Source organism: Enhydra lutris, unplaced genomic scaffold (assembly GCF_002288905.1).
Source record: "Enhydra lutris kenyoni isolate GAN:26980312 unplaced genomic scaffold, ASM228890v2 scaffoldscaffold99, whole genome shotgun sequence".
NCBI lineage: Eukaryota > Metazoa > Chordata > Mammalia > Carnivora > Mustelidae > Enhydra > Enhydra lutris.
The window spans coordinates 1,745,826-1,765,160 of record NW_019154183.1 but is presented as its reverse complement, the minus strand read 5'-3'; positions in this window follow the sequence as shown (position 1 = coordinate 1,765,160).

Genomic DNA, 19,335 nt, shown 5'->3' with positions numbered 1-19,335 from the left:
CCGCGTCGGGTTCTCTGCTCGGCAGGGAGCCTGCTTCCCTCTCTCTCTCTCTGCCTGCCTCTTTGTCTACCTGTGATCTCTCTCTGTCAAATAAATAAAATCTTAAAAAAAAAAAAAAACACAATGAGCTATCACTATCCCTCCACCAGAGTGGCTAAAATAAAAAAATAGTAACAAGAACCCATGCTGTAAAGGATGCAGGGAGATTGGATCGCTTATACCTTGCTAGTCTGAGTGTAAACTGATACAGCCACTCTGAAAAATAGCTTGATAATTTCTTAAGAATCTAAACTTATAATTATCATATAACCCAGGAACTGTACACCTAGATGTTTATCCCAGAGAAATGAAGACTTTTGTGCACACAAAAACCTGTGCACAGATGTTTTTAGTGCTTAGTTCATGATAGCCCAAAACTATAAAGAAACAAGCAACCTTCAATGGGTGAATGGTTAAACGAACATGGTACGTCCCTACTGTGGAATATTACTTGATAATAAAAAGGAGTGAACTATTAATTCACAAAACAACCTAGAAAAATCTAGGATTATGATGAGTGAAATTGTGGACTATGGTGATTATGTGGAATTTATGTGAAAATTATGGTAGATTATGCTGAGTGAAAAAAATCAATTTTAAAATGTTATATACTGAAAGATTCCTTCCAAATAGCATTCTTTAAATAATAAAATAGTGGTTACTGGGGATGATGGTGGGAATGGAGCAGGAAGTAAGTGGGGGTAGCTTTAAAAGGAAACATTAGAGATCCTTATGGTGATGGAACTGTTCTGTATCTTGACCACATCAATGCCAATATCCTGGTTGTGATATTGTACTATGGTTTTATAAGATATTACCATTGATGGAAAGTGAGTATCAAGTGCATATGGGATCTCTCTGTATTATTGCTTATAACCACATGTGAATCTAAAATGATCTCAAAATAAAAAATTTAACTTAAAAAAGTTTCTGTTATGTAAGAAAAACCTCTCTGTGCATTGATGGCCCCTCCTGATCATCATCAAAATTCTTTAAGTTTGGACTTCCCAGGAAGATAGCAGAATAGAAAGATCCTAAGCTTACATCGCCTCATGGATACATGTTAATTACACCCACATTGGTGTAAATGATCCAGAAAATAACCTGAAGCCTGGCAGAACAAATTGTCCACAGCTACTTGGAAAGAAGAGGCCACACGGAAAACATTTGCTAACAGTGCATCCCAACCTTGCACTCTCCTGCAGATCCATCTCCTCTAACCTGCGCTTGGCAAGGGCCCATGCAAAGAGTCACCACAAGCCTGGTATTGTGCAAGCCACTGTGCCATTCTGGCACCATTCTGAAGAGACTCCTGCCTTGGAAAAAGAAGATAACCACACACATCAGCTCCACTCTGGCCCCAGCAGTGGGCTGGGGGCAGACATCTGGTCTGATTACAGGTTCTATCCACCAATGAAAGCCTCTTAGGCGCAACACAGGAAGAGTGCCCCGCAGTCTGATGCACCTGCAGTTCTGGTAAATGTCTGGTCTGATCCAACTCAAGACCAAGGCAGGCCCAGACCAACCCACTAACAACACAGGAACTAAGTCCTGGCTGGAATCAAGTCCCATGTCAGGCTCCCTGCTCCACAGGGAGTCTGCTTCTCCCTCTGACCTTCTCCCCTTTCATGCTCTCTCTCACTGTCTCTCTCTCAAATAAATAAATAAAATCTTAAAAAAAAAAAAGAAAGAAAAGACTATCAGCTGATTTTTCAGCAGAAAGAAAAAAAATATATGGAGACAAATGAAAATGAAAACATAATGATCCAAAATCTGGGATCCAGCAAAAGCTGCTCTAGGAGAGAAGTTTATAGCAATACAGGGCTACATCAAGAAGCAAGAAAAATCTCAAATTAACAACTTAACCTTCACCTAAAGGAGCTACAAAAAGGAGAACAAACAAACCCAAAACCAGTAGAAGGAAGGAAATAATAAAGATTAGAGCAGAAATACATGATATAGAAATTTAAAAGAAAAAAAATAGAACAGATTAATGAACCCAGAAGCTGGTTCTTTGAAAAGATCAACAAAATTGATAAACCTTTAGCCAAACTCATAAAAAAAAAAAAACCTCAAATAAACAAAATCAGAAATGAAGGAGGAGAAATAACAACCAACATCACAGAAATACAAAGGATTATAAAAGAATATTATGAAAATTCATATGCCAAAAAGTTGCATAACCTAGAAGAAATGGATAAATTTCTAGAAATGTATTACCTCCCAAAACTGAATCAGGAAGAAAGAGAAAATTTGAACAGACCAATTACCAGCAATGAAATTGAATCAGTAACCAAAAACTCCCAACAAACAGAAACCCAGGACCAGATGGCTCCATAGGTAAATTCTGCCAAACATTTAAAAAAAAGTTAATACCTATTCTTTCAAAAAAATAGAAGAGGAAGGAAAGCTTCCAAATTCATTCTATAAGACCAGCTTTACCCTGATACCAAAACCAAATAAAGACACTACCAGAAAAAGAGAACTCTAGGCCATATCTCTGATGAACACAAATGCAAAAATTCTCAACAAAACATTAGTAAACTGAACCCAACAATACATGAAGAAACCATTTATCATGATCAAGTTGGTTTTATTCCTGGGATGCAAGGGTGCTTCAATATTCTCAAATCAATCAATCAATCAATCAATCTTCACAAATCAATCATTGTGATACATCACATCAACAAGATAAAGGATAAAAACCACATGATCATTTCAAGAGATGTAGAAAAAAGCATGTGAGAAAGTACGACATCCACTCATGATAAAAACCCCAATGAAGTGTATTGAGAGGGAACATAACTAACATGATGAAGGCCGTACATGAAAAACCCACAACTACCACCATACTCAATGGTGAAAAACTGAGGGCTTTCCCCCTAAGATCAGGAACTCTCACCTTTTTCTTCAACATAGTGCTAGATGTCCTAGCCATAGCAATAAGACAAGAAAAAGAAATTAAAGTCATCCAAATTGATAAGGAAGAAGCAAAACTTTCTCTATTTGCAGATGCCATGATACTATACCCTAAAACCTCCACCAAAATTACTATCAGAACTGATAAATGATTTCAGTAAAGTCACCATATACAAAATCAATAAACAGAAATCTGTGGCATTTCTATACATTAATAATGAAGTAGCAGAAAGAGAAATTAAGAAAACAATTTCATTTACAATTGCACCAAAAAGAATAAAATATCTAGGAAAGATAGCCTAGAAGGTGAAAGACCTGTACTCCAAAAACTTATAAAACATTGATGAAAAAAATTGAAGACGACACAAACAAATGGAAAGATATTTCATGTTCATGGATTGGCAGAACAAACATTGTTGAAATGTCCATACCACCCAAAGCAAGCTACAGATTAAAAGCAGTCCCTGTCAAAATATCAAACAGCATTTTTCACAGAACTAGAACGAATAATTTTAAAATTTTTGTGGAACACAAAAGACCCCAAACAGCCAAAGAAATCTAGAAAAAGAACAAAGCTAGAGGTAGCACAGTCCCAGATTTCAAGAGATACTACAAAGCTGTGGTAATCAAAACAATATGGTACTGGCACAAAAAGAGACACAAGGATCAGTAGAAAAGAATAGAGTCCAGAAATAAACCCACGCTTATATGGTAAATTAATTTATAACGAAGGAGGCAAGAAAATGCAATGGAAAAAAGAGTCTCTTCAAAAAAATGGTGTTTGGGGCCACCTGGGTGGCTCAGTGGGTTAAAGCCTCTAACTTCGGCTCAGGTCATGACCCCAGGGTCCTGGGATGGAGCCCCGCATCAGGCTCTCTGCTCAGCAGGGAGCCTGCTTCCTCCTTTCTCTCTCTGCCTGCCTCTCTGCCTACTTGTTCTCTCTGTCAAATAAATAAATAAAATCTATCTTTTTTTTTTAATGGTGTTTGGGAAAACTGGACAGCTACATGGAATGAAACTGGACCACTTTCTTACACCATACACAAAAATAAACTCAAGTGGATTAAAGACCTAAATGCAAATTCTAGCAAATGTGCTGGGTACTTCAGGGTGCATAGAGAGACACAGAGACAAGCAAGACCTCAACTCTTACAAACAACACAATCAAATTTGAATGCTACATTCTCCCTAAATTTTTTTTCAGACACTTTTCATAGACCAGAGATAAACACAATTCCTTCTTCCTGCCCCAGGACCTTGGCACTTACCTTACCTTCTGCCTTTGCTCACAACTCTTGGAATGACTGCTCCCCTCTCACCTTTCAGGCCTCAGTTCAAACATTGTCTTCTTAAAAGAAACCTGACTAGCCTATCTAAAGCAGCATGCCTATCCACACTTGGTCACAGCTTAGCCCTTTGTAACTTCACCTCAACCTGAAATGGAATTGTCTATCAACTGTCTCTTCCACATGAATGTGGACTGCGTAACAGCAAAATCATATCCTTATTTACCAGAAAATATCTGCTGATGGAATAAATGATGTTACTCCTCATAAGGTCTGAATACTGAAACAAGAGGATTGTGTCCTTCCTCATAGGTGGGTAAAGGAAGGCTTCAGATTCACTCACTGTGTGTTCACTGAAGCCCTTGGCCCATCTGGGCCCTGGTTTTGTAGTCCCTGGTGTTCAGTGTTCCTGGTCATCAGCTGGTCCCCCCTGTCTGTATCTGAGCCAGGTCTGACCAAAAAAAGAAGGAACTCCACAGCCTCAGGACCAGGCCTCGATCACCAAGTCATGATGTCAGCTTTGAAATTGGCCAGAGATGATTGCCAGCACCCCTGCAGCCTCCCTGAGTGCAGGTGTCCCCTTTCCCTTGCCGGAACTTCTGCCTCAGCTTTGCAGTTTCACACCCAGTCCTTCTGCCTCTCACCAGGCCCATTCCAGCTTGGAGGGCTGCTTCCCTGACCCACTGGCTGGTAGGGCTAGTGGCCTTTGTGGTCCTGGGTTCTGCCCCCTCTGCTTCACCTGTCTCAAGACATGGTGGGGGTCCTGCCATGGACAAGCAAATAGATGGCTTGCACAGAAATGAAACTCTGCCAGCTCTCACTGACTGGCTCATGAGGGCCCACAGGGCCCATCTCTCTCTCCAGCCCCACATTCCATGACCTCACAGCAGAAGCTTGCCGCTGACCCCCAGGAAAGTATTCACACCAGAGACATCAGCAGATGCTTCCCATCAGGACTCTGTTCCCCCAGAGACCTGGTTGTTAAACCTTGCCAACGCACACTGGCTGAAGTCCACCCGAACCGGAAAAGCTCCTGCTCACTGGACATGTCCTGTTGCTTTGCCAGGCTATCCAGAGAGGCGTTTCCCACGCCGCCCCTCAGCCAGCGCCCCCTTCACACTGGGCTTGAGTCAGCTCGGGCAGCGGCCTCCCCAGGGTTTCAATCTTCATCTCGTCCCCCTCTGCCCCTCCACCCCCACAGACGCACATGCGCACACACACCCACACACATACACACACACACACACACACACACACACATAGTGAGATGTTTAAAACGCATTGCAAAGTCTAGCAAAGGTGCTGGAAGAGACGCAGAGACAAGCAAGACTTCAGCAGCTAACAGACAGCACAGTCGAATTTGAATGCTACCAAAAAAAAAAAAAAAAGATAATGAACACTAGTGTTCATTCTCATTCTCCCCGCCCCCCCTTTTTTTTCCCCTAGAAACTTTTCTAAGTTTTCATAGACCGGAGATAAACACAATTTCTATCACTGATCTCTTCAAGGGTGCTGGCACAAATACGCAGACGGTTGCCCAGAAGAGAGAAGATAACTCAGCACTGTCCAGAGGGTCAGCCTGAGTTTATCCCATTCGGGTGCCAGTGATCACCGACTGCCTGGAGATGCTCTCTTCATCCTGACCCAGCCTGATAGTCAAATCTGTGATTATCCGCCAGGGAGGGGACTAGTGAGGATCAGGAGCTCAGAAGGGGCTTTTTCACACTCTGAGCGAGCAACAGCCTCATCTCCTAGCGGCCAGGACTGCTAAAAAGCCCGCTGCTCTAAGTACTGTGTGGTTTATTGTAAACACATGGATACCTGGCTACACAACTGAACGCTAAGTTCCTTAAAGACGCAGCCTGTGGACTGCACATCGGCCGTGTCTCTCAGGATTCTCCAGCAGTTCTGACAGTGTTCAAGTCAAAATTTTCTGTATGTCAGAAACAACCAATACTGTAAATGCAATTTAAGGGAAATGACAAAAGGCTCAATTTATTGGCAACTTATCCCATCTATAACATAATTTTAAAGCCTTTTCTATTTTATTAGGAAAAATTCACTCCCTTTCCTCAAGTAGACAAAGAATAAAAGGGAAAATTCACAAAAATACACAGATGGCCAATAAACATTTAGAAAATATCTTAGCCCTAAATGTTATTAAAAATGCAAATTTAAGCAACAATAGAATGCCTTCTTTAACTATTAGATTAATTTTAAAATTGTTTTAATGATTACACCTTCTGTAAATAGTTTTTGGGGAAATGGGTGTTAGCCTACCTTTCTGAGAGAAGCATACATTGTGCATTGCTATAAAAGGGAAATTGGAAACAGCATAAGTACGTAACAATAAGGAATTTGGTGGATTACAGTACATAACTGGAACAAAATAACAGTAAAAGCATGAAAATATTTTTTATAGAAAATATTTAATGGCATGGGATAATGGGCATGACAGATAATAATTGTGTCATCGTAGAAAAAACACAAAAATCTACAGAAATATATGTTGTTTTGTTTTGTTTTAAAAAAGGCAAGTATTTACAATGAAAACAGTTGATTGTATTTGTGGATTGGCAGTGAATTTTTCTTTTGGAAACAGAAAATAATGGACCCCACCACCACCAGTGTTCTTGTGTTCATTGGGTATAACTCCTCATACAATAAGCAAAGATCTCTTTGGGCAACTTGTGTCAACAGGGAGATAAAATATATCACCTAACAGAAAATCATAACATGCGTTGAACCCTGGGGTCAAGTTATGGCTGCATGGCAGTAAAAAAAATTCCCCCAAAAGACTGAAGGTTTAGGCTTGGATTTAGTTATAGAAACACGCCGTTCGGGGTTGAGTAGGGGTGCTAGGATAGAGACAGGTAGAAGTGTACAGGGGGGCTGGTGCCTGGGGCAGTTGTAGAGGTAAGGCTGAGCCGATTCTCTCCACTCCCTGCAAGAGAAAGACAAGCTCTGAAGGTATCAAGAAGACCAGTGACCTCTGGTCGCAGGGCATTCTTCTAGCAGATTCTGTCTTGTTCACCATTAGCTGCATCAGAAGGACGTGTCCCCAGGCAGCTGGGCTATAACTCATAAGAGGTGTTTCGGTGCTACAGAACCAAGAGTTCAGACAGCACTAGTGTTTCCACTGCAGGATCCAGAATGTGGCTGAGTCCACGTGGTCTGGGCTGCCCCAGGGGAAGCTGTCCCATGATATCTAAGAGCGGAGAAAGTGGAGATACTGGAAGTCCAAGATCAAGGCGACTCCGTGAGAGCCCACCTTCCGGTTCATAGAGGGCATAGTAGAAGGGCGAAGGGGGCTCTCTGGGGTCTCTTTCATGAGGGCACTAATCCCCTCATGAGGACTCTACCCTTACGGCTGCACCGCTAAGTACCATCACTTTGGGGAGTGGGATTTCAACATACGTGTTTTGAAGCCAAATTAACATTCAGACCATAGCGGGCAGTGTCTACCACAGCTCTGAGTGACAACAAGAGGGAAAAAAAATCCCTAGGAGCAAATGCCAGACATACAAATACAGCTTCGTCCTTTTCCATGAGGTGCCATGCTTCTCCAAGTGGCCAGGAATGTGAAGTAAAAAATCGTAAAAGTGAAAGTTTTTTCAGTAAAAAATCCGAAGTAAAAAAATTCCTGGGTACTGGAGGCACATGGAAGTATAAAAGGTTCAGGGTCTGAAGGGACTTGAGGGATGATTTTGCCACCTCCCTCTTAAAGTTAGCATCCCCTTTCTGATCTCCCTAGCGCCACCACACAGCCTGTCACCACAGGTCCCTGCCGACACCGCGTTCACTCCCTTTCAAGGTGGCCCGTCCATGGGGCAGCTCTGAAGGCTACAGAGGGCGACATTCCACAGAATGACATCTGCTTCTGCAAGCCTCACCCTTTACATCAAGGTCTGCCTTCACGGAAGACCAAAAGGTAGAAAATCTACTTTCCACCTATGCTGTGAATTTTAACGATGTGGTTTCCAAGAGAGGTAAAACTATGGAAACGCTTTCAGAAGTGAGAATGCGAAGGAAGGAAGAGCCGCTGGAAACCCTCAGTGGACTCGTGGACTGTTGGGAGACAGATGCTCTCACGCCTGAGAGAAAATGAGAAGAAGTCATGAAAACTGGGCATCGACTGTAGGATTTCAAACCCCAACCATGTTCTAAGCAGGTCGTGTAGCTATTCTCAACAGCCACACCTCCAGATGTGAAGGCCCATTAAAAAATAGATTCGTATAAAGACCCTTCTCAGATTTTTCCTCTCAAACAGTAGAAACATTATGGTTTTTAAATGTTAACATGATTAATGGACTACTAGAGGGAGGTATGTATGTCACTGCCTCACAGAGACTGCCCCCACTTCTTTCTAAAAATAAATGTGGATATACAGATTACCTATCCACATTACACTTCTCATAGGTGCCGAGGAAAACACAAGCCATACAGAAAGCCGCCTTTCTGCCCCAAAAGGAGCCAACCGTCATCTGCTGAGGGCAATGGGATTTGGTTCTTTCTTCCTCTGTGAGCTGCTTCTCAGTGGCTTTTGATCTAATGGTCCACGAGATTGTTTCTGCACTTCTGACTTCAAAACAAAACTACTTAAGGGCCAAGTAACCTCTGGCAGTGAACTCTATCTCTTCATTTCTAGGGCTTACTGCTCCGCTTCCTGAAAGGGGTCAAGAGAGGGAAAGAAGGAGGCAAACAAGGCTAAACCCCAGGTCCCCTTCATCTGTGTCTTCCAGATCCAAAAGCAGCTAAAAGAAAAGTCACTTCTTTACTCAAAGGAAAAGGCTCAGAGGTTCCTCTGAGTTTAAACTAGTGAAAGACATTCACTGGCACTCGCGTTCTTGTTATAGTCCACGTACACCATAAATGAATTTCTTCTAATCCAATATTTTGTGGTAAAATCATTTATCCTGCCTCAGCAGGGGCAAGAAAGCCTTCGGGGCTGGAAAGTTGTTTACTATTAACTTGGGGATGCCATTATTAAATTTGCCAACTTGGCCTTAGTGTTTATATGCAAATAGCCCTTCAATTACATTTTTCTTTTCTTTTTCCCCCTTTGGCAACTTTGCAAGCTCTTTAAGGACACAAGGCCGGGCTCTCAAGCGTCTGTGTGCCCAGGGGAAGCACACTGCTTCCCACAGAGTAGACCGTCAGTAAATATTTGTCCAGTGGACACATTCTTGAGAAATGGAGACTTCACACAATGCACAGTATTTGGGGTACAAACTGCAATTACAGGTGACCCTTGAAACACATGACATTGAACCACATGGGTCCATTTGTATGCGGATTTTTTCCAGTAACGGCAGCATCATACCATAAATGTATCTGCACTTCTTTATGATTTTCTTAATAACATGTTCTTTTCTCTAGCTCACTTGATGGTAAGAATACAAGATATGATATATACAACGTACGGAATGTGTGTCGATCGACTGCGTATGTTACATGTGGATTTTCAACTGTGTGGGGTTTAGGGCCCCAACACCCCCCCTTCCCCGTTATAACTAAATACAGGGTCCGTTTTCCTGTCCGATGAAATATGTATTAGCAAATTCCTCCTGGGTAAAGAGACACATACAAGCCTACAATCCTGCCAAGATGCACAAGTCTTGAAGATCCCAAATTGTTTGGCCTTCATTAAACACACACACAATGTCAAATTAAAAAAAAAAAAAAAAAAAAAACTTAAAAAAAAAAAAGAGTCAGATGCTCAACTGACTGAGCCACCCAGGCGCCCCTCCTTAAGTGCTCTGAATGGGCAACTACTGAGTAGGACGTGACTTTAGAAGCAGGACTCTGCTGAGGGCACATCAGCTTCTCCAAAAGATGATGCTAGACTGATCTTGTTACCTGCTGATGTGCCTTCCTGGAAGTAGGACGTAGTAAAATGAACACCTTGAATTCTATACCCTGTTCCACTTTTCCACTTTCCAGGGCTCTGTGAGGGTAGAACACCTAGAGCCACCTTAAGGCAAAGGAAGGAAGGGATCCTCACTCTTGGACACCCACCAAATTTTAGACATGGCTGAGCACTTTGTATAGACAGTCAGTCCTCCTGACAAGCCTCCAAGGGCAGTTTACCTAGGAAAACCCAGGTGCGGAAAGAGTAAGAACATTGCCCGGGGTCATACATTTCATTGGTGTGGAATCAAGGGTGGAAGCCAAGTTGGTCTGGCCTAAAGCCCACGGTCTTCCCATTCATCACCTGCCTGCCTCAGTATTCACTCTGTGAATGTAAACAACTCATCCTCCCGCCCAGTTCCCCTTGAGTAGAGCTAGGCTGACTTTAAGAGAGCGGTTGTATATCCGAGTTTTTCCGACAACAATCCTATGAGGCAGGTGCCTTTTTTATCCTTATTCTACGGAGAAGGAAACTGAGGCTCAGATCGGTTGAGAAACTCCCCTGAGTCCCACTGCTCGTAAGTGGTGGGTCCCTACCCATTCATCCTGAAACCATGGTTGTCTCCCTGTACCTGTCATGGGACAACAGTGTGGGCTTCATGGACAGTGTGACTGTTCCCATCACAAACCAGGGAATTTCAATCTGGGGCTTCACTTCACCTCTAACCATAGGGACCACTAGGGTGGAGCCACTGACCCAGGTATCTTTAGACAACTGCTCAGTCCGCTTTCCCATCAGCAAAGAGCCCTCAAAGCAACCTTGCTCCCCCCAATATAAGGGGACTGACAAAGGGATTGTAGTGGAAAACAAAAACTGAAGCCATATACAGCGATCTGTACATTTTTAAAAATTGGTTTGCTTTTACATTCCTTTCCCTCTGTGATCCTAAGAGACACTTTCGTTTTTTGCCTGTTTCCATTCTAGTTCTCCAACTTTCCCTGTGATTCTGCGAGTTCCCTGACATGCTTCTAATTAATCCCTTTTCTGATTAAGCCGGAGTCAGTGTCTGTTGCCTGCAAACAAAGAACGATGACCCTCTGTATATACTACATGTGTAACTGTGAGCCATTAAGTTATACTTATCTGGAATTCATTTGAGTATAAAATTAAATAATGCACGGCCCCTACTTTTTATTGGAAAAAGACAAAGGACAGGAAACCAAAGCGTGTTTTTGGTTTGGCTTTTGTTGTTTATTTATTTTTATGTAACTTGGGTTTCAGAACGATCGTGAATGTTTGCATCTCACAATTCAAATGTATTTGTCGTAGCACCCCACAGGCCCCGCATACCGCATGCTCCGAATCTTTGTCCAGAAGCTATTATAACGGGTCTGTGCAGATTCACCTTGATCCCCTAACCTGTCCTTCTCTCCATAGCTGGACAAAGATATTTAATTTGCACAACAACTACTCTGAGTAAAACTTTGCAGTGACTTAGGAACCAAAGAAAGATGACATTGTATTCAATATTTTATTGATCATCTAGGGCCGTAATAACTCGGGGTAACAAACACCCTGAGACTCAATGGCATAAAACAATAAGAAGTTATTTTGCTTACGATTCTATGGTAAGTCATGCTCTCTTTCTGGACTCGGTCAGGTTCACTTTTACAGTGACGGTCACGCAAAGTGACTAGGCCCCCAAAGTAAGCTAGTCCACTCAGCTGACCTCGACCTGGCTGTCTCATCTGTCAGAAGGTGAGCTGGTTGTCAGCTGGTGTGGGGTGGCCTCAGTTGGGACAGCTGGGGTGAGTTGACTCATCTGGGCATCTTCTCATCGTGAAGGCAGAGGACCAGGAGGGGATGCAGAAATATACAGGCTTATTTCACGTCTGCTAACATCCCTTTAGCCAAAGCAAGTTAGAAATATATTCTACTTCTCGGTGGGAAAAAATTGCAAATGCATTGCAAAGGGCTTGATGGATTCAGGATCAATTGGGGCCTTTGATTCAATCCATCCAGCACAGAAGAGAGTATTTTGGAACCTATAACTTGCAACAGCGTGTGGAGAGAGATTTGTCCTAAATACATGGCAGAAAAGACAAAACTGGCCAAGGAAACCTTTCAAGAACATGAAGGCCTCCCAAACACACTGTTTTAAGATAATGATTCACTTATTAAGTCTTCCTTAGCTATCAAAGAGCTTTTTAAAGAGGAGCATAAATGTTATGGTAGTTGACATTCAAATGTTGAGTAGAATATGCATTTTTACTACGAAAAAGTTAAATTTATAACAACAACAACAAAAAAAAAAGCAGCGTACGATGTAGAAATTCCCAAGGGCCTCGGTACTCTGGTGCCCTCACATAAGATGCATCACCTAAACACTACAGGGGATTCTTTTAAGTGTTTGGTTGTTTGCAGTTTTTATGCCTGAAACAATAATGGGGGGAACGCCTGGATTCAGAGTCATGCTCTGCGACATGCTGTGTGCACACTGGGCGTGTCCCACCTCCTCCCTGGGTGCCCCCTGCAAACTCTCACATGTAAGCTTTCCTTGTTAATATCAGAGCCGTTTGCACCAGAAAGTCTTTAGAGCCAAGCAAATGTAATTAAGCGTATTTTTCCAACATATAATGTTGCAACAAAGAGGCGAGTAGTAGAACCATTTTCCCCAAACCATTTAACAGCGTCCAGGGAGACAGGATTTTCTTTCAAAGTAAACTATATTTCAATTCATAGACTGTTTTTATTACCCAAATTGGACTAAGTAATTGACTGTTTTGGAACCGACTCCTTCATTGTCTCAATAACAATTAGCTAAATGAAACATTGCATAGGAAAATGATAAACTGAAAAGATTCAGGTAAGATTTCCTGTAATCGTTTGCCATAAAACCAATCTTGCCTTCCCCAATTACTCTTTTGACGACTCAAGATACGATCACTACACTTAAATCGATCCTATAACTTGGCACATAGACCAGCTGGCGAACATCAAAAATGTTCACCCTAATGAAACAGAGCCGTGGTGGTATTTTTGTACTGCTTTACCGGGACATTCTAGATACAACACAGTGCACGTTGGCAGAGGGGGAGCACCTCTCTTACTGCGAAACGTTCCATTTCTTTATTGTTACATTTTATAAACGAAGGGGTTGAGCATTTTTTTCCCCTTAAATCTCCAGCTTTCTCCCCTGTTCATTTTTATTCCAACCATCATCAGTCGAAACATTTAGTAGCACTTACTGATCCAAAGTGCCATGCTGGGAAGAAGTGGCAGACACTGGCCCTGGCTTTAGGAAGTATACAACATAGATAAAGAAAGAAGGTGTGAACACAAAAATATAAATCTCATGTATGTGCCCAAAGCAGTTTATTTTTAGAGTAAGATTCCTGGTCCAGAACCTGCCTCCTCTGGGCTGGAGTGATCAGGTGAGTGTGTGACGGCCGTTTGTGTTGAGAAGAGGGTAGACACAGAGCGGTGCCCGTATATTCTAAGAAAGGTAACGGGACATGCTGTGGTCATTTCTAACCTTCACAGAAGGCAAATGTACATCTCTGGTCTGTGTGTTGACGGCTATAGCTACCCTTTCTTTTCTTTTCACGCTTCCTTCTATCCCCTACCTTTCCCCAGTGTCTCTCTTGAATTTTATCTTCACAAACTTCTCAGCCCTGTCTCTGGACGTGGGGACCCACTTGAGCTGTGGCTTCTCCACATGCGCTGTTTTTCAATACCAGAAATACCAACTGGCCACTGTTTTTCCAGACACAAATCATCAGACAGAAATACAGAAAGGTGCCCGTACAAAAAAATCTTTTTTGTGTGCACCTCTTATGAATACACGCTTTTTGCTGTTGGTAAAAAGAACACGGATAAATGGACAGGCCTCGTAGATGGTTGATTGTCTGGGGACTCGCCCCTCCCTTTCCTGTCCCAGAGGTGCAAATTCAGTCAAAAACTAATATTGCTTGCTTAAATCATTAGTCGCTGACCATACAAAGACCAGGCCAGCCTATCTGTCCTGCAATTAATGTCCCTGCCTACAGTCACTGTGGCCGCGGTGACCAGGAAATACTGCGCTGCCATTACGTTGCCTTGAGCCATAAGAATTCCCGTTCTTTTAAAGCTGGACTCCTTGTCGTCTCAATTCTCCTCTAAGGGCAGTAATTTAAATGTTTCCCTCAAATCCTCCAAAACTCAAACTATGTCTCCATGAGCTTCTTAGAGGAGACAATCCAACACAGTAATATCTGAAGTTACCCGTCCTGATGGATACCTCTTGATTGAGCTGAATTTGGTAAAAGATTGAACTCTATGGCACAGGTGGACTTAGGCTGTTTCCCAGGGACAGTGTACCCACCTCTTTTCCAGCCTTGTTCCTTGAGAAGGACTGGCCATTCCCCCTATGGTTCTACTCAGTTCCCAAGAGCTAGGGTCTTTGTTACCGTACTTTAAAGACGTAAATCACTTTGTGCAATTGGGGAAATGTTAGTAACCAAAGCAACAAATGTTGAGTGGTCCTCCCAGAGCCTGGGATACTCCAAGGGTCTGTGGGCTAAAAGCACGTAAAATTGTTTTCATTCCAAATTATGTAAAACACCCTTATGAATCAAATGCAGAACTACCCATGGGAATGACTGTCAGCGCTAGTACAGGTTGCATCTTGCGAAATCTGCGGATCAGGACTGAGTGCTTTGAGCTTCTCTTGACGAAAGTCACTAAAAACGCCAGAGATCAACCAGGAGTACTGTGCAGTTAAAGGGGGCACAAAGGTGTTTCCAGAATGCCATGCAGCTATGAACTACTCTCCTCCTACGTTGATCCTGGATGGCAATGCTACTGGCAATTTCAACTCTCAAAGAGAAAATGCAGAAATGGAGAACAAAATAAGACTCGGAGACATATGGTAAGTTACATTAACGCTGGCCAGAGCACAAGAAGGGACTGGAAGTTACCAAAGAGGGTTGATCGGTGTGGATAAGCCACCTGTACAAGCAAAGCAAACAAACTGAAGCCAAAGCCCACCCTACCTGACATCTATAGGGCCAAACTGTATATTGTCCAGATTTTCATTTCATTCTGTGGTTCATTCTGTGGCTCATTTTTTTTAGAGCAAATATGTAACCCCAGGAGAGGTCTGTAATGGGCAAGGCTGACTGGGTACACAGTAGAGGTGTGTCAGGAACCCGAGCACCTGGACAATCTACGAAGGAAAACAACACTGCTTATTTTCTTGTCCTGCAGTCTCCACTGAGCAGGCTGAGTGAAAAGCCGTGAACTAGAAGCAAATAGATCAGGCAGGATCAGAGGAGAACCAAGCCTTCTCCTGAGATCTGCAGTGCTGAGGAGCCAGACAACTGGAGTTAGAAGTGGAAAGATCTCTGGCCTGAACACCACCAGCTCACTGTGGGCCAGGGAAGCATGAGATGGGAAGAGATGGAGCCAGCAGAGGGCCACAGCCTGGCGGTCCAACCCGAAGTCCCATTCTCAGCTGTTTCCCAACAGTTTCCGTGTGTTATACCCAACGCTGTAAACACGTGTTTCCTTCACTAGCTGAATTATGGCCCGGGACTTATTTTCATTCTTAGTAAGTCAGCTTCAGATTGGCAGCAAACGTTCTCTCCATGTAAGGAGTGCATTCCATAACAAATCCAGGAAAGATAAAACAACACGACGTCCTTTCTGTGGGAAAAGAGAACAAAAGTCCTTTGGTAAACTTGAAAAAGAAGCCTTGAAAAATGTGATTTCCATCACATGAGAAAAAAAAAACAATTTTAAAGGGGAAAAAACTCCTGTAGTGTCTGTAAATGTTGACTTGCTAAACTTGTTAATAAAAATAAATATCTTAGAGAAGAACTTCCTCTACTTGACAAAAAGACTGACTCTTTCCTCCTGAGCTCAGGAGCAAGGCAAGGAAGTCTGTTCTCACCCTCTTCCTCCACATAGTACTTAGAGGCTCTGGCCACGCAAGAAGGCAAGAAAAGAAATAAAAGGTGTACAGATTGGAAAAGAAAAAACGAAACTACCTCTGTTTGCAGATGATGTAACTGCTCAGACAATCCCAAAGAATATACAAAAAACAAAAAGAAAACAAAACGCTCCCTAGAACTAATATATGGGATCAGCTGTGTACAGGATATAAGATAAACATTTAAAAAATTGTATTTCTAGGGGCACCAGGGTGGCACAGATGGTCAAGAGTCCAATTCTTGGCTTCAGCTCTGGTAATGATCTCAGAGTCATGGTATCAAGGTTGTGAGATCAAGCCTGGTGTCGGGTTCCATGCCCAGCATGGAGTCTGCTTCAGACTCTCTCTCTCTCCCTCTCCCTCTGCCCCTCCCTGCTGTGCTCACTCTCTCTCTAAAATAAATAAATCTTTTAAAAAATTGTATTTCTATATACTAGCAAGGAACAAATGGACATGGAGATTTAAAATATAATACCTTTTCAATTCTCAAAAATGAATACTTTGGTGTAAATCTAACAAAATTTGTATGGAACTTAGTATGCTGAATGCCATACAATGCTGATGAAAGAAATCAGACAAGATCTAAATAAATGGACACTTCTGGGTCCATAGCATAGAAGTTTTAACATAGTAAAGATATCAACTCTCCCCAAATTGATATAGATATTTAATATTATTTCTATCAAGATCTTAGCAAGATTTTTTTGTATATATAGACAAAATTATCCTAAAATATGTATGGGAATTCAAAGGAACCAGAATAGCCAAGACAGTTTTCTAAAAGAAGAAAAAAGGACAGATCAGTTTACCCAATTTCAAGACTTACTATATAGCTACAGTAATCAAACCTGTGTTGTATTGGCAGAGGAATAGCACTTAAATCAAGGAAACAGAATACAGAATTAGAAATTGACCTACACGAATAAACAAACTGCTTTTTTTTTAAAAGATTTTATTTATTTATTTGACAGACAGAGATCACAAGTAGGTGGAGAGGTAGGCAGAGAGAGAGAGAGAGGAGGAAGCAGGCTCCCCAATGAGCAGAGAGCCAGATGCGGGGCTCGATCCCAAGACCCTGAGATCATGACCCGAGCCAAAGGCAGAGGCTTTAACCCACTGAGCCACCCAGGTACCCCAAACGAATAGCTTTTGACAAAGATGCAAAAGCAAATCAACGGAGGAAGAATCAGTGTTTCAAGAAATAATGCTGGAGCAATTGGGCATTTACAGAAAAAAAAAAAAAGAAACAAAACAAAAACAAAAGAAAACCCCACAAACCTCAAGCCTGGGTCTCACATTTTATATAAAAACTGATCCAGAATGTATCATGGACTTAAATGTAAAACTATGAAACTTTGGGGAAAAAGTCTTCAGGGTCTAGGACTAGACCCCAGAGTCCTGGGACTTGACAGCAAATGCATTGTTCATAATGTAAAAAGTTGATAAATGCATGTCATCAAAACTAAAAACTTCCCCTCTGGGGGAAAAAATTTTAAGAAGATGAAAAGAGAAGCTACAGAGTAGGAAAAAAAATTTGCAAACCATGTGTCAGATAAAAGACTATTATCTAGAATATACAAATAACTGAAGTCTTCACAGTGAAAAAGCAAACAATTCAAATAGAACATGGCAAAACACATGTATAGACATTCCACTAAAGAAGATACACGAATGGCAAATAGGTGTAAGAAAAGATGTTCAACATCATCAGCCATTAGGGAAATGCAAATTAAAACCACAATGAGCTGGGCGCCTGGGTGGCTCAGTGGGTTAAGCCACTGCCTTCAGCTCGGGTCATGATCCCGGGGTCCTGGGATCGAGTCCCGCGTCGGGTTCTCTGCTCGGCAGGGAGCCTGCTTCCCTCTCTCTCTCTCTGCCTGCCTCTTTGTCTACCTGTGATCTCTCTCTGTCAAATAAATAAAATCTTAAAAAAAAAAAAAAACACAATGAGCTATCACTATCCCTCCACCAGAGTGGCTAAAATAAAAAAATAGTAACAAGAACCCATGCTGTAAAGGATGCAGGGAGATTGGATCGCTTATACCTTGCTAGTCTGAGTGTAAACTGATACAGCCACTCTGAAAAATAGCTTGATAATTTCTTAAGAATCTAAACTTATAATTATCATATAACCCAGGAACTGTACACCTAGATGTTTATCCCAGAGAAATGAAGACTTTTGTGCACACAAAAACCTGTGCACAGATGTTTTTAGTGCTTAGTTCATGATAGCCCAAAACTATAAAGAAACAAGCAACCTTCAATGGGTGAATGGTTAAACGAACATGGTACGTCCCTACTGTGGAATATTACTTGATAATAAAAAGGAGTGAACTATTAATTCACAAAACAACCTAGAAAAATCTAGGATTATGATGAGTGAAATTGTGGACTATGGTGATTATGTGGAATTTATGTGAAAATTATGGTAGATTATGCTGAGTGAAAAAAATCAATTTTAAAATGTTATATACTGAAAGATTCCTTCCAAATAGCATTCTTTAAATAATAAAATAGTGGTTACTGGGGATGATGGTGGGAATGGAGCAGGAAGTAAGTGGGGGTAGCTTTAAAAGGAAACATTAGAGATCCTTATGGTGATGGAACTGTTCTGTATCTTGACCACATCAATGCCAATATCCTGGTTGTGATATTGTACTATGGTTTTATAAGATATTACCATTGATGGAAAGTGAGTATCAAGTGCATATGGGATCTCTCTGTATTATTGCTTATAACCACATGTGAATCTAAAATGATCTCAAAATAAAAAATTTAACTTAAAAAAGTTTCTGTTATGTAAGAAAAACCTCTCTGTGCATTGATGGCCCCTCCTGATCATCATCAAAATTCTTTAAGTTTGGACTTCCCAGGAAGATAGCAGAATAGAAAGATCCTAAGCTTACATCGCCTCATGGATACATGTTAATTACACCCACATTGGTGTAAATGATCCAGAAAATAACCTGAAGCCTGGCAGAACAAATTGTCCACAGCTACTTGGAAAGAAGAGGCCACACGGAAAACATTTGCTAACAGTGCATCCCAACCTTGCACTCTCCTGCAGATCCATCTCCTCTAACCTGCGCTTGGCAAGGGCCCATGCAAAGAGTCACCACAAGCCTGGTATTGTGCAAGCCACTGTGCCATTCTGGCACCATTCTGAAGAGACTCCTGCCTTGGAAAAAGAAGATAACCACACACATCAGCTCCACTCTGGCCCCAGCAGTGGGCTGGGGGCAGACATCTGGTCTGATTACAGGTTCTAT